The sequence below is a fragment of the Poecile atricapillus genome, chromosome 1 (assembly GCF_030490865.1).
Source record: "Poecile atricapillus isolate bPoeAtr1 chromosome 1, bPoeAtr1.hap1, whole genome shotgun sequence".
Taxonomy (NCBI): Eukaryota; Metazoa; Chordata; class Aves; order Passeriformes; family Paridae; genus Poecile; species Poecile atricapillus.
Window position 1 is genome coordinate 98,784,331 of NC_081249.1, and position 16,655 is coordinate 98,800,985.

The window sequence follows — 16,655 nt, forward strand, 5'->3', positions numbered from 1 at the left end:
GGCCACCAGCTTCAGCCAGTTTTGTGCTGTGTTTAAAATAGCATTAAGTTGTCCTGCCCTATACTCTATCCCAATGTTGTTTACATGTCTGCGTTTTTCCCAAGTAGGAATAAAATCGAAACCCCTAAACCCAAACAACTTAACCCAGCCACTTTGCCTTAGGGTGCACAGTTGCTTTTCCTCAACACTTCTTCTCTAAATAGCTATGCCACTTGGAGAATCAAAACAGCCAGTGACAGAAATTGCCACAACATTTTGGTCATGTTGTTTCTGTTGAACTCAAGTCAAGAGCTTATGAACAAAAATACATGGTTTCTTTGCTTTTTTTTTCACAATGAAATACTTAGTATGAAAAGCATGTTTTACTTCCATTGCTGTTCATTGACACCAAATCTTTTAGCCACTGAGTAATTCACTGCTGCCTACACTGACAGATAGCAAGCCTGACATACACAGCTTTGTTTCTGTGTGGTTTAATACAGGGCAACTGAAAATCCTGTACTCACTCCAAGTAGTTCAGTGTGAAATCAGGACAACTATGTTTCTACAAATTCAGAATCCATTGTTGAAACACTTGTGCAGTATTATTGCTCAGATATCAGAGAAGATATTTAGACATAACACACCTTTACCAGCAAAACCATATGTTCCTACAACTTTATGTTATAAGAAAAGGTCAGATGTATTTCACAAGTAGAAATGCAAAAAGCCTAGAAGACAAAGTAGTGGACAAACTTTAAACCAAGGACTTACAACTGAAGTTTTTATTTCATTCTGTTAACTGTAGTAAATATTGAGCAAAGGAAGTCAGTAGATCCAGCACATCTAGACAGGGCAAAGCAGTAACTTAAATGGCACGCTGAAAATATGAGAGGAGTGTGAGATAGGATGTGCAGCCTCCAAGGACAATAGCTGGATTTTCAACAACAGAAACAGACCTCAATGCTGCCTCAGAAACCAGAAAGGAAAGAGCAATGCAATGGCAAAATTAAAAGCTAATTGTAAAATCATGCTGATAATCACAAATATTGCATTGATTTCATAGGACAAGTCACAGTCCTTTCAGCTTAAGACCATGACATGATCTGCAGATATTCACAGGAAAAATTACAGAAATACAAGTTTGCTGTTAAAAAAAAAAAAAATGAAACCCACACTTGAAGCTGTTCTATAAAGTAGGTACACTTAAAAGAGGCAATCATAACAGCTCACTTAAACCACCAAGTACTCATAAATGCCTCCCCTGCATAATGATGAGAATATAATTATATTCTTTGCTATATTCTGTAGAGATCTTATTTGTCTTTTTAATTTATGACAAACATTTTCTCAGTTTCAGGTAAACTATAAGGCATAAAAATAAAAACCTAAAAATTCCACATAACTCTAAGGCATCCCCCTGGGAAAGAAATGAGGAGTAATTCATCACTAGTAGATCATGCTCAGTGTCTTCACAGCCTTCTGGGGAAGTATTTTTAAATATGAGTTTCATTACCAAACTGCAAGGAGAAGGTAATCCTAGTGAAGGTTTTACTTATGCAAGAGCTTTGAAATGTCTGTGTATATGTCTATATATAAATGCAAACTTCCTGATATTTTAAAGCAGCGCCTCTCCATCCCCTCTCAAAAATGTCAAGAACTTTCATTGAATTTTGAAATTCTCTTTCTGGTGGAGAAAGACCAAAATACCTGCAAGACCTGTTAGAATATCACACACAAGGACTCAACCTGTCCCCGCTACAGCAAATAACTGAGTCAGACGGAGGAGGGGCAGCTGCTCCTGAGGACAGAAGAGTAATGAAAAAGTTAATTTCTACATTGGCAAAATGCAACAAAAAACAACCATTGTACCAAATTATCTGGAATTGTGGAAACCTGATTGTTCCAGCAACTGTCATTTAATCTCACACAGTTCCAGATGAGCCTTTATTCAAATACTTTTTGAAGAGGACTGCCAGCAGTGAAGAATACAAAACCTCAAAGTTCTCCAGTTCACCAAAAGGTGATTGCAATCTGTAAGCAGAAATAAATGAGCAGTTAAAACTGAGAAGGTAATAAAACCCTTAATAATAATGGTAAGATATGTCCAAAAAGTCTGTCAAGGAAAACAGAAGAGAAAAATGAATTATTTCCTGTTGCTTGATTTGGTTTACTCATAGCTTTAGTCTTGGCCCCTAAGCTGTGTCTGCACCCATCAGATCTAGAACATTGTTTTTAAATGAGACCTGAAACCCCTGATGTACTAAACTGAGACTAAAAGCAAATATACTTCAATTCATGACAAAAACTGTCAGTGATGCACTGGCACTGCTCATGTCAAAAGTCAGCCCAGGCAACATTTAAAACCCCACAGGATTTCATAAAATCCAACAGAACCCAACTTTGAATCACAGTTACTTATTGAATCAGAGGCCTGATTATCTCATTATTCTGTGCTTCACATTAATTGCACAAAAAATAGTAAAATGTACCTTTGTCCTCAATATACTGCTGTATGCAAGTACTGTAACAGCTTCCTTTAGACTGCAATACTAAAATACATTATAATACCTTTGGGGCATAAATCTCTAATGGAGAAACGTATTAAGATTAAGCAAAAGCCTGTAAGGGCAGCATGAAGTAGACCTTATTACATTTTTAGACAAATCAAGGAGTTAGTGTTAAGACAGCAGACCTGTTCTTCCCAGTGAGAAGAACATTATTAGCTCATACTCTTAGTTTTAAAGTATCCTGTGAGACATTCTACCTCTAAAGACGAACAATTACTGAGAGGGATTAATTTGCAACTCAAAATGGTCTCATTCTCTTCACATTGCTCCGAATGCTTAAAAAACTCTATTAAAGGAAATAGGATTATTTTAGTGATTAAAATTAGTAGCCTACATTAAAATGATTTACATTTTGTTATGAAAAAAATCTTACAATAACAGAAATTGTTCAAACTCCTGGGGAACTACTCCCTTTCTACAGTGAATCTTGAAAAAAATTAAACTAATTTTATTACACCATCTTTCTGCAGATGTTTATTTTTATCCATGAATCAATCTGTTACAGGGTTTAATTGTGACCCTCCACTAAAGGATGTGGTAGAATTGATTTACAGGTTATCAAGGGACAACACCTTTCTTTCTCACCTGCCCTCAGCTTTTCTATGGGTGAAGTTCTGGCTATGACTTTATAAGGGAATGTGATATGCAGCCAAATTATATTCAGTCAATACATATCCTGTGAGCTTCCAACAGGCATCACACAAAGAACAGGGCAACATTTGTTATTGACTAGTTTAGCTAAAACATTTTATTTTAGTCAGGACACATTCAGTCACAAGATCAAAAATTATTTTTCATTTAATTAAAAAAAATTAGTACTTAAAATCAGTATTTAAATAAAATTCACAAAGCAGGGATGCTATTCATCATCAAGTTCTCTATAGTCAAAATTTAATTTCCAACAGAAAATCTGTCAGCCAAAACTTCCCATTTGCTCAAGTTGATGATAATGCATTCAAAAACACACACCCAGTTAGACCCCTCATCCTGGGAGCAGCCAGACACTTTTTCCTGGAATGTGCCATCTACTTCCAAAGAAATGAAGTTTCAAGAGAGATTCACCATTTATAAAGGGAAGGAATATGGAAATGGAATGTGGAAATGGAATATGAAAAAAAAAAAAAAAAAAGAAAAAAGAGCCAGCCTCTCTAATTCTCCTCTTGGGCCTTCTATTTCCTTAGACAATGAGAGCTAGTCACTGTGGAAACTAGAGCCTGTGCTCAAGCACCCTAGATTGCTTCCCACAGCTCCAGATGGAAATCCACAGTAATAACATCAGTTGGAAGACCCTGTCCACTTCTCATCAGACCTGAAAATTTTTGCCAAATAGGTATGGGATTGATGGCTATTGATGATCCTACAGAAATCTAAATGACTTGTGAATGCCTTGATAGTGCCATATTTTGGGTTTGTTCTATCATTCAAGATAGAGAGGAACACTCAGAAAATTACATGAGTTAATCAAAGCCAGTATACTTTTATTTTACTCCTGACTTTAATTTGAAACCCTGCATAAAAATGTATCATGAAGATGAAACCTAAATCAATGCTTCCTGCCAAACACACAAAAACAGCCCAGTGGCAAGTATTTCCAGCTGCATTACAGTTTTGCAGGAACGTATCCATCCTGAGAGCTTGCTAAACCACAAACAGCTTTAGTTGAAGAACTCCATTCACAGAAAGTCTTTAAAACAAGTTTCCTCGATGCTTTTTGCTTCCTCTTTCCTTCAACTATTTCTCCTGCTGCCACCAAGACCCAGAGTCACCCCTTCCCTTGGTCATGTCACAGACTTGGTAGTTACCGAGCCACTCTTGTCACATTACCACTTTGGCTTCCAACACAGCAAACTTACAGGTGGCAGCGCATTAGAACTGAAAATTTATAGGTCTAAGAAATTATGCTGTAAGTTGCTATTCATCAACATAATTGGATGTTAATAATCAGGTGTACAGTGCTGGTGTGCATATCAGGTACACATACTATACATTTATTAAGCATAATTCATTCCACTGAAATTCTAATAAGGGTTGCTTAATTCCAACTTAAATCAAATGTCAGAGGAGCCAGAAACCCAAGCAAAGGCTGTTTTTCACAGGTAGAATTTTGTGAATAAGTCATACAGAGATTTTTTTGTGCTAAATATGATTATACTTGGCTTTATTTCTGCCAACATACCTTCTCTTCCCTGTTTGCATTTATTTTTCTTGCAACTCACAATAAGTGGAACTCAATGTTCTGACAGCTTGTTCCAGTGATGGTTCTTCATTGTATGATTAACTTTAATGAATACATAATATATGTTTTAAGATAGAAAAGGGAAAAAAGTAATCTGGAGATTTTCAAGCATGCTTCTGAGATATTTTTGAGCTACATATTATGTGAACTTTTTGGCTATGAACAAGATGATACACAATTTTGAGCCATTATGCTAAATGCCATGATCATGTTAAGCACTCACTTCTTTGACAGAAAGTTCTGCCATTGGCACAAGAATAAAAAAGTAAGGGAAACTAATAACAGCTCACAATATTTGCTGATCTCTAATAGTCATCACCATCACTGACAGTCACAATCTCAATGCAAACTGGTACAAAGTCATATTCTTTAAAAGGAATTAAATTTATTGATCACAGAATTACTGCATCCTATCCTCTTGAGAAGATCATTCCAACCTTTTTCTTTGGCACATCCTATGCAGAGAATAGAACTGGATATGGTAAGACACAGAAGCACCAAGAAAGACCTGAAATATAGCAACATTTACATCACCTGCTTTGAAGGACAAGTTTTGCATCTTTGGTGGTAAATTTAGCACAATCAGATGACATTTGGATTATCTTCACAAAAAGCCTGGCTTCTAACACTAATTTATTTCATATATTTGTATGTATGAGCAAATTTAGTATACTCTCTTATCACCATCAATATCTCTTGTAGCGTGACCAGCCACCAAAATGGCTGTATAAAGCAGCAATAGACACTAAAATAGTTAAAAACCCCAAAGGAAAGCATATCTACTCCTGTTAAAAACCCAGTAACCAGCTGAAGCATCCCTAAAGAAAATCCCTTTTATATAACTACACCCTCAGTCTTCATTTTGCTCTGAGAAGTCCTCTCACAACCAGAAGGATGATTACACAGCAGTCCCCATGTGAGGAATTAAGTCAGATTTTGAAAGAAGCATCAAAACACTGTAAGAACTTCAGTAAAAGCCTCTGGTCCCATCCTGAATGTTCTGTCTTATTCTGAACAACCATTCCAAACAAGAGTAAAGTCATACAGCAAAAATATCTACTTGCCAGTGAGGGAACAAAAAACAATCCCTCCATTTCCTGGTCTTTCATTCCTGAGTGATAAACCACAGTTCTACTGGGCATTTCAAATCATAACTTTATCCTTCCCATGTAGACAACCACTTCATCTCCTTTCCCCACAACTCTGTGCTCTACAGGTATTAAACACTACTCTGTTTCAGTCAATCTTACTGCTTTCCCAGTGGAAATCATGAGGATTGTTCCCAACATGTATTGGGGTTTGGAGCTTGCTACTACCTTTTGCAACCTAACAAGCAGCTTGTGTACCTGATAGCTTGTATGTTGTTTCCAAAGTTAAGTTTGTCATATTTAAAAGTGATCAGCTCTAATTTCATAGCTTTTCTGTGTCATTGTCCTTATCATCATGAGTCCAACAAAGCTTCCACTAGAAACTTGTCATAGGACATCCAACATGGGAGATCAGCTTTTTGCTGAGGTAAAAAACATAGCCAGGACAAATTCTCTTATATATTAGCTGCAGAAAACATTGAAATATAATATAATTTTTATATATATTTTTAATAATAAGCAGAAGATGGATTTAGCAATACCTTTTTTCATTGATAGGCAAATAATAGTCACATAAAGTATTCCTAATGGCTTTTGGTCATTTTTGCTCATTTATTTTTAGATTTCCATCCTACTTTATTAAAATCAAATCATTACATTAATACACACTGTTACATGAATAATTTGTGCATGTTAGCATTTGTAAGTCATGTCATTGTGTTCACAGGGATGCAAGACTACAAGGTCTGCATTTTGGCATGTAATTTGTCTTGGGGAGAACTGATACAAAAGCTGATGAAAAATTATGCCCATTTTGCAATCACAGTAGTTGTAAATACATACTGAGCAATCCTAGCAGGAGTTTAACAAAGCCAAGGAACAAGCCAACAAACATGAAAAATGGCATCTTGGTAACTCTAGGTGGCATCTTTATAATTAAGTGCCACACTGATTAGAAGTCTAAACCATCAATTAACAATTAATGAACTTCCTGTAAAAAAGCAGAGGAGGGGATCTGAAAAATCTTGGGGAATGTGTGCTTCTTCATCAATATCCATTTTGACAGCTGTTGCACAGTAGTTAACCATCATGATATTCATAGAGCAAAGTGATTTTTCTAACAGCCTTGACAGAACTGATAGCAACGTGGCACCAATCTGATACAAGCTTTTCCTTAAAGGCTCTACTCATTTTATGTACTCCAGATTCTTTTAAAGTAACCCTGAAAACTGTTTGTACAGCCTGCAACATCTCTACAATTGCTTTCATGCAGACATTAGATTTTTTTTTTTCCCTTTCTGGTAATCCTAGAGTTTGCAAATCTGGAAAATACTGCTGATTCTCAGCATTACACATGAGGTTTTAGATTTGGCTCCTAAACCAGCACTTCAACTTTTTCCAGCTATTTTTGTGTGTCAGAGTCTTCTGTAATCAATCATATGTTTTATGAAGCAGAGAAAAAAAAAAAAATCAGAAAGTCTTTAAGGCTCTAATCAACACAGAGAGTTAGTTCCAGGACCTGAGTCTGACACAGAAACAAAACATCAGTGTAGCAGGTGCTAGGAAAACTGGGATTTTTTTTTGTTTTGGTTTGTTGATGAGTTTTGGGATTTTTTTTTTTTTTTTTGGTATGTGTGTTTTGTTTTTTCTTCCTTTTTTAATAAATAAGTTGCTAAAGATCTTTAAACCAACAAACAAAATACACATAATGCATGAGAGATCTTCCAAATAGCAGTAAGAAACAGGTTGTGTGACAGACAATCCGATGGCACCATGGCACTGTACCTTAGGTAGAAGATAATTTAATGTTGATAACACACCTAGAATCCAGAATATGTGGTTGGGAAAAAATAAACTGGGCTGCAAACAAGCCAGGCCAGTCATCTCAGGATTACTCTTCCTTCATCCAGGAAGCAAAAATAAACCAGAAACAACCAAACAAGCAGAGGCAGATGGGATAACTTATTTCCAAGTGTCTTGTTAGAAACGGAGCAGATAATGATGTGTAGATACTCCTTGAGAGTAAACCTTATGCCCAGTGGAGCTCCAGGATGCTTTGGGCTCCTGGTACCACAGCAGGGTTGGGACAACACAGTCCTGCCCTGCTGCACAGCCTGGGAGGGTGAGGGCAGGGCAGCTGCAAAGCCATAAAGCCAAAGTCAAGGGAATTGCCTGCCCATTTACACCAAATGTACCTTGCCACATTCAGCCTCCTGGCTCTCAGCAATCTACTTTTAAGCAAATATCCTAAGGACTGAAAAGTCAGCTATTACAGGTGTGAAAGAGAAGCTTGTTATTAGCCAAGGAGGGACACAGAACTAGCTAAACACAAACATGACACCTCCACTTCCCTACAGCCAGATGAAAAGAACATTTTAAGGACTACAGTTGCTTCCAGTAGTATTTTATCTTGCTGTGATGAGCAAATCAAACGGGGAGTGCTGATACCACTTTAATATTTTAGTGCCTGAACAGAATTAACTGCTTTAAGTTCTCATAAACACCTGATGAGAAGACAGAATAAGCTATTGCAGAAACAACTAGAGCTAAATAAAACAACATTATTCTCAATAAACTTGTTAAGGTTCAACCAGACCAGAGTTTAGAAGACCTGTGAGGAAAACAAATATGGTTCTATCTCTCTGTCAGAGCAGTTTAGCAGTTTATCAGCCCCATTTTTTTGAAATAATGCTTTGGTCCAGAGCAGAGTGATTCTGAATCTGGCTCACATGCTTCACAGAAGCCACTAAAATTTTGGAACTATTTGGAAGAGCTTTGTCACATGCCTAAATATTACCCAGAGTCTTACTCTATAAGACTTCCCATGCAGCCAATTTACAGCTGCAGTTCCCCCTTCTCAAATTTCCATTGTGTGCCAGCAAAAACCTCAGGGAGATATATTCCCTGACAGAACCCATTTCCCCACTGAACAGCTGACCTACCTAGCACAAAAAAAGCACCTCTGCTCCCTGACCTGTATGTCAGATGAAATGGAAAAACTGTTTGTACTCTGGCAAAGACAAACCTGGTGCAGTGTTTTAAACTTAATGTTTTAGAGGTGTACCTGTGACAGCTGCCACACAAATAATCCTATTAGAAGAGTTTTACATTCAGAGTTGCTATCAAAAGGGTGCTTAAACTGCCAGTGACACACAGTATGTTTTATTTGAAGAATTTTGTGTTTCATTGTTTTGGGAAACTTACAGCCCAGAGGGCCATTAGCTGCAGCCAACTAAAGTGTATTAGATGCTGCTAAACATCCATTCCCTCCAGGCTTAATTGAAAAATGCCATCAACTGTCTTCTGTAGGGATTCTTCCTCTGTGGAGAAAATGGCATTTCTACTTTGGATCCCTCATCTGCTTTAGAAGTTCCCTCCCTCCCTCCTTAACCCTTATTTTTTCCCCTTCTTGATCCTTAGGACTTGGTTTGATAGAGAAGTTTTTCAGTTCATAGCACCCTCCCTGTTGCAGTTTTTGTGAAAGCAGACTACTCTGGTGAAAAAATAATCAAATTATGTCTTTGTTCTACATGGCTTCCTTTAACAGTTGTTTTCTCAGAAGTTGGATCTTCGGGTCACAATAGGCCACGAGCCCAGAAAACAATTAAATTTTCTAAATTATTTAGCAGTGTGTTCATTTGATTAAACCAGTATTGTCTGAATCCCTCAGCATCCAGGTTACTGACCAAAACTTTGATTAGTATCCAAACATGCCTTTTAAACAAAAAATTTATATTGGAAACCAAGTGGGTAAGTGCTTTCCTGTTATAATGATATTTCACGTAGAACTGAACCATACTGTATATTTTATCTTTCTAAGAAGTGTATTGAAATGAGAGCTGAACTGTACAGAAAAAAGAACTGTTTAACAACAGATATTTTCTACCAAAAAAAAAAAAAAAAAGAAGAAGAAAAAGTGGATCACTGGCAAAAGCTTTGATTTCAATAGTCAGCAGGCAAGTTAGCAAAACAGGACAGGGGAAGCAGAACACAGAATGGCTGGTTCACTTCTCCAGCCCAGTGCTCAGCCCTGCTGTTGTGGCTCTGGAAACATGACAGCTGGAGGCACTCACATGACACTTTGGGTGCCTTATTCTGTGGCTGGAAATTGTACACAGTATACACAGCTACAAAATCCTTTCAGGGATTTTAGATGACCCAAGAGTACCTGTGTGTCAACATGGTTGATGCTCTTTGTTCTGCAAGAACCAAGAGTAATATATGCAGGCAGACTGTCACCCAAATACGACTTAAAATACGGGAACAAAATACTTAGCTCAGTGTTAAAACAATCACAGTTCAGAAGAGTCTTAGCTTGAACTGAATTACTTGGAGGCTTCTCAATTTACCATGTAATTACTCACATTTTAAGATTACATCATCTCATTTAGACACACTCTCCCCTCTAATATCTTGGTTTCTAACTCTCGACATCAAGTCTGTCAATGCCCATGATAATTCGTAATAAAAATACAGTGACATTTCTAAAATCTGAAAGCACTACTGCATGTACACTATCTGTTGTGCTGATAAAATAGACACTTTCATTCTGAAGTGCAGACATTTTGACATCTTTTAGTAGAACTAAAGAGTGATGCTAAGAAAAATTAATCTCCCTTATGATGCTAAAGGTAAGAATTTATCCTTCACTGAAAAATTTCTTGTCAACTTCTTAAGAGATCAGATGTTACAATGGATAAAGGATCTTGACTGAGAAAAAAAAAATAAAAAAAAATAGAATCTATACTTCTGGGATTTTTTAATCAAAACACAATCTTACCAGCAGTTACAGAATTTATCCAGCTACAATATGTTTACATCAGATCAAACAAAAGTTATTAATGGAAATATCACTATTTAATCAAATCTGACTTCTGAACAAAGTCTGGAATGTGTTTAAGACCAATGCAAAAGAACTGGTTCATACCTCTTTAAGTAGAATCTCTTAATTCAGAGTTTCAGTTTCATTTTAAAACATGACAGTGGCCCATATGAAACACATGAGAAAGTTTACTCATGCTCTGTGGAACAGAGACAGTCCATCACACACAGTATTTTTACCCTTGTGGCAAGCCTTAGCAGAAAAGAGACTGAAAAAACATCCTTATTCTCAGAGGCAGTCTCTCTAGAGTAAAAAAAAAATAAAAAAATGCAACAAACAGGGCAGAAGTTTTGACTTACTGTGTGCACAATAACCCTGTCACACTACGACACTGAAAATATCGTATTCTGTAGCAATTGGCCAGGGACACTTCACTGCTGCTTTGCCAGAAACACACCACCACTGTGGAAGAATTCGGGGTAGATGCAAGCTGTACAGCAGATTTATTTTAACCTGATCTTTATCAGACTTAAAACATGGAGGTGTGCTCCAAAATACTGCAGTTCCCAGGGTAAAGTGTCTGATCAACCTATGTTAAGGAAAGCTCAGTGATTCAGAGCTGTATAAAGCACCCAGTAAGGATCAGGGCACAACTATTCCTGCAAAATGAGAAGCATGAGGTACCACAAGAGGTACTCCCACAAAAGCTGAGACAGGCACAGGTGCCTGGGCTGGCCTGGCTTTAAGAAGCTTCTTCTCAGGAGCTGGTATTTCAGGCTTGTTATATAGCTAAAAGAAACATTTCCAGGAGATTGTTCAAAATTTCAGAAATATTGATTTACCCTCCCAAGATGCTTCATTCTCTGCATTACCAGAGGAAAAAGACTAAGGAGTCTATAATCCTAAAATTTCTGCAGTAGGGGTAAGGTTAGCATGATCAGCATTCAGCTAAAAACATAGAATTTATATAATTCTAATCTGTAAAAAAATATGAATTATAGTGGCAGTTCTTGATTCTTTTTAAAACTTGAATGATTCATGCAGGCATGTTAAAATATCAATGAAAGAAGGAATTCATGCTGACAATGGCATACAACAATAAAGAGCAATGAAAAAGTATTTGTGGCCAAAAGCAGCAGAGAGTAATAAAATTGAGATTGAAAATTAAAACATGCACTCTTTCTCCATTGGGGAAAGAAACAATTCCATATTTTGCCAGTTCTCAAAGACCAATTAAATGTTTGTAGTGCACCAAAAGAACTAGGGAATAAGGACAATAAAGAGAGAAAACCAGAGAAAGAATAGAATGGGCACTTTTAAGAAATATGCTTAAATTGTTCATTTTTAATCTTAAAAGGTGTCAGTCATAGGTCTTCTCCCATATTAATCTATGAATATTAGAAACCATAGAATGAAATACTGACAAAATAAGGGAAGCTAAGGTGTTAGAAGAGAAGTCTTAGATTTACTTTAATTCATTAAAATATTATCACAGGGGTAATATTGCACTATGGCATCTGGCTGATGTAGTGTTTAAGGGCTTTCCAGATCCAGGCACTAAAAACCTCATTCATCAAAATTAAAGCTACAATTTTACTAAAATGATGCATTTCAGCCATTAATTAATGCAACAGTAGTGTATGATATTTACATATCAATTTTGACGTTTCAGCTTTGAAAGGTCTGCACAAAGAGTAATTGTATATTTTGTCTCTGAGGAAATGTATTACTCCAGCAAAAAGGAGGAAAAAAGACAGAAACAGATGAAAAAAAAAAAACCCATAATGCAGTATTTCTCACTCCTGAGCTCCCTCCAGCCTAGAACCTCATGCTGCTTCATAAAAATTTGTGATGAGAGGTACTAGACGCAACGTTTTTTTGTTCAAGTCAGAGGATTCACAGATCAGAAGCACAGTGTGTTGGCTCATGGTGTTTGACAGCTTGTCAGTGGTGGCAGCAGAAGTCAGCGTATCCAGCTGCTTCCCCCGTGCCAGCGCGCCCGGGTAACGCCGCAGTCCCCGCCGTGCAGCCACTGCTGTGCCAACACATTTCATAGCTGGGTGCTGCTACCTTCAAACACCATCTATTTCAACCAGGATGTCAACTCAGCAGACGAGGGGACACTGACAATCTGTGCTGCTACTAGGCAGTGAAACTCCACCGATCACGGGCAGATGGCACTCACAAGAGCCTCAGCTCCTCCTTGGGACCACATCACACATCAGATACATTTCAGATCACACTGAAATATTGTAGACTAGAAGCATCAGGTGCCTGGGTTGCAGGAGGAGAAATTTAAAAAGCCAAAAATATTTTTGTATGTGTGGAGCAGTTTTCACTTATCTTCAAAATCTTAAAAAACTCAGTGGTGTGATGAAGAAGGAATAGTAAAGAATGTGTTTAGGTCCTACAGGTTCCTGGAAATATGCAGTGTTTGACAATATCCATCATGTAATGTACCTGTAAAATAAATATTTCTTCAAATATTCCAAGCATATTAGCAGTTTCAACTTATTCCCTAACGTCTGCAGCTCACTGTACAAAACACATTTCTAAAGGAATCCTAAGCAAGGGCTGGATTGAACAAGAGAAGATGCATTTTTTCCCTGCTCAGCTGTACTTGGGTTCAGCTGGAGATTCACATCACTTGTGCAACACTGTGTGGGAAAAGGTCACACCAGGTACAGCTTCCAGGGCTCCTGAGTGACAGGACTACTTAGCTTTTATGGATGAAGGCCTCCCAATATCACCTTAGGTTATATTGAATGAGTTATATGCTTGCAGTAAACAAGAAAGCTGATTTTGAGGAGCAAGTCAGTGGTTGCAAATCCTTTTCCTACACAAACCCAAGATGATTTAATTGAACTCTGCCTGCTGCTACACAATTTTCCAGACATATTGAACAGCAGTCTGGGTTTTCCAGACCATTATTTGCTCTTTGTTCCATTATGTACATGTCTCTGCAGTTCCTTGCAGCCATATGGGCTCATGTAAATATACCAAAGTCACCAACAACAGCTTCAGTTATAAATAGTCCTAGGACAAAGTAATCTAAGATTCAGGATGAACAGGTGTTAAAATTATAAGCATCTGGGAGAAATCAGCATTCTCTAACACCCTCTGATAAGGCTTGCATGCACATTAGCAAAAGCTCACCACAGGTCCTTTGGCACATTTAATTCAATTTAGCATTAACAAAACTATGGAAGTTGAAAAAAAGGACAAAAACCTTCATAAGCCTTAAAACAGCTTCCCCATGCCTCTTGGGATGCATATACTACCATTTTCCCCTAAAATGGTGATCTTGATAAAGATATCCTTTTATGCTAATATAAAAAGTTATTAACATTCAGCAGTGGAAGCTCTGGAGAGCTATTTCTAACAGTTTAAAAATAGAATTTAAAAATGTTCCTTTAAACATCACCAAGGGAAATTGCACAGTCAGGAGAGAAATTGCTTACAGTTATGCACAAACCCATGGTACTTAAGAGGAAATAAAGGCCTTCAGTCACAGAGCATCCATTTATGTCCTTGGGAACACAGGGAAAGGAGAAAAAGAACTTGAAGCTAAGCATCTGCAATGTCTTTTTGAGAGTGGGTTCGAAGAACTTGATGTAAAACAATTGTTCAGATACAGTAAAGAGAGTATAGACCTGTGGGCAGAGAATGAACAAATGACAATCAAAGGCCATGTTCTTTGGATGCCCAGGCAGGTCAGGAATCGCATCATCTGTAGTCATTCAAACGAAAAAAATATTTCCTGAAAACATCTCTGTCTTCTAGACCATGGGAACTGTAGTGACCATAGGCCTCTGCTGAGAATCTTTCTCTCTGGGCACTCTCCAAGCCTCAAGAAGCAGTACAGCATAAAGGTGCAGGGGCTCGGCTCAAAGCTCATATCCAGGGATGAACGTTATCTAATAGAGCACTTTTCCACCACCCTGAATAGTTTTAAAAGGCTCCTTAAGATCCTCTGAAGGTGAGAAGCAGAGCATAGAGATCAAATCATGATGTGGTGAGTACTGACACCTGTGTGAACCCTCCTCTTAAGCCCCATCACAAAATCATGAGTATGTATAGATTGCAATGAGCTATGTATGATTGCATTTTAAGAAAGAGGATGATAATTCTTTATTAAATAACATTTTGACTGTATTTCCTAAGAGTGCAGGATAACTGATGGTTTCTATGTCCAAAGTAAAGAGAAATAGAAAATGCTACTTACATTCCAAAAACAGGACTCAATAGAAGCCAGCTCTGGATATCATGGTATTTCCTTCCTCCCCAAGCCCTACTTTTTATCCCCTACAGCCTTAGTTCATTGTTTAGTGGCATGTTACAACAATACATTTTTTTTTTTACAAAGCCACTTAAAAGGATTTATTATAGTTCCACACCATACCATGTGTTTATTTCTCTTCTGAAATTATATTTTCTCTCTGCTAAACTGAAGGTAATAGCTGCTGAATGCTGATTAGGGTTTTCCTTATTTGATTACTGTTAATTAGAGTCAAGCATGTAGTGCATCAGACAGGAGGACTGCAGATCATCGTGACACTTCAAACAGCCTGTTTAACTTCGGCAGAGCCTGTTGGAAGTTTGGAGTCGGAATAAATCTTCAGCAGAGTTGTTTATGCATAGTTGTGTAACATTACACAGCATGGGGTACTGGACTGTTTGGTTAATTAGTTTAAGAGCCTGTCAGTGGCAGCTCACCTCCAGGTCTGCCACTGGAAATTGCAATTAGCATGAAACAGTTTTCCTTTTTGGTCCAATTTCTCCCACACAAATCATTCTCACAGATGTCTCGCCTAAGAAACTCAGGAGCATAGCCAGTCAGCATTCACTCACCCTCTTCCACTAGAGTCTCCACGGGATGTCTACAGCAACATCAAAGGGCTAGGCTAATCCCAGCTGATCTTGGAAAAATTCCAGGGTTTCCTGAGGCTTTAAGGCTGTGATTAAAGAATACACCTGTCTGCCCCCGTAATGAGGTCAGACTATCTTTGCCAACAACAGGCTGCTTCTCTCCTGTGACGCAGCTCCTGGAGGAACTGTCAGAAGAAGGTGCAAGTATGAAGCAGTCAGACAGACATCTAGCATCAAACAGCAGCCTCTACAAAGCCACATTTATTACAGAACTGCTCTCCCTCCCCCAAATCCCCAATCAACTTCCTCTTCTTAATATGACATAGACTGCAAATGACATTTGGTGCTGAATTACTTCACATAGAAAGGCTGGAAGTTGTTGATATTGTCTGGGTTGGCTGAAGGCAATGTAACCTATACACAAGGCATTTCTGAAACAAAGACAGCTTAAAATTTACGTAAAATCCAAAATTAAAAGTAAACACTATCTTCTTCCCCACATACTCAGGGATATAGGCAATTAACAATTTCTTTGTATAAAGAAAGTCCACAATAAAGTTTCTACTTCAGTTTATAATTAAGTAATATCTTTTTCTATGTTCTAGATACTAGAGAGCAATTTACCTTACAGCCTTATCATTCCAACTCACCATATTACAGGTGTTAAAGAATTAAGTTGGTATCCTTCTCACATCAGCCAACCGTGAGATATTAGAAGAGTGAAATTGACTGGAAAGAGAAATAAATTATTTCAATCAAGAAAATAGTTTCTCAGACACTCCATGCTACTGACTGTATTAGTGGTCTCTTCTTTTACCTCATGCCAGCTTCACTATCTGCTCAGGCCCATCTGCTTGTGCGAATTTCAGGGTCAAGCAATTAAGACATTAAAGTCTTCTCCGTATATGTGTCACAATTATCCAGGAGAATAACTGGTATTCATTACTCACATATAAAATTAACTGCATTATATGCCAGGCATAGACAGGCCCATCAGATGGTACCAAAAACAACCCCCTTTATTTTCAAAGGATTAATTATTTTAAAAAATACTTTAAAATATATGGGATTAAAGATAAAGACATACTCTG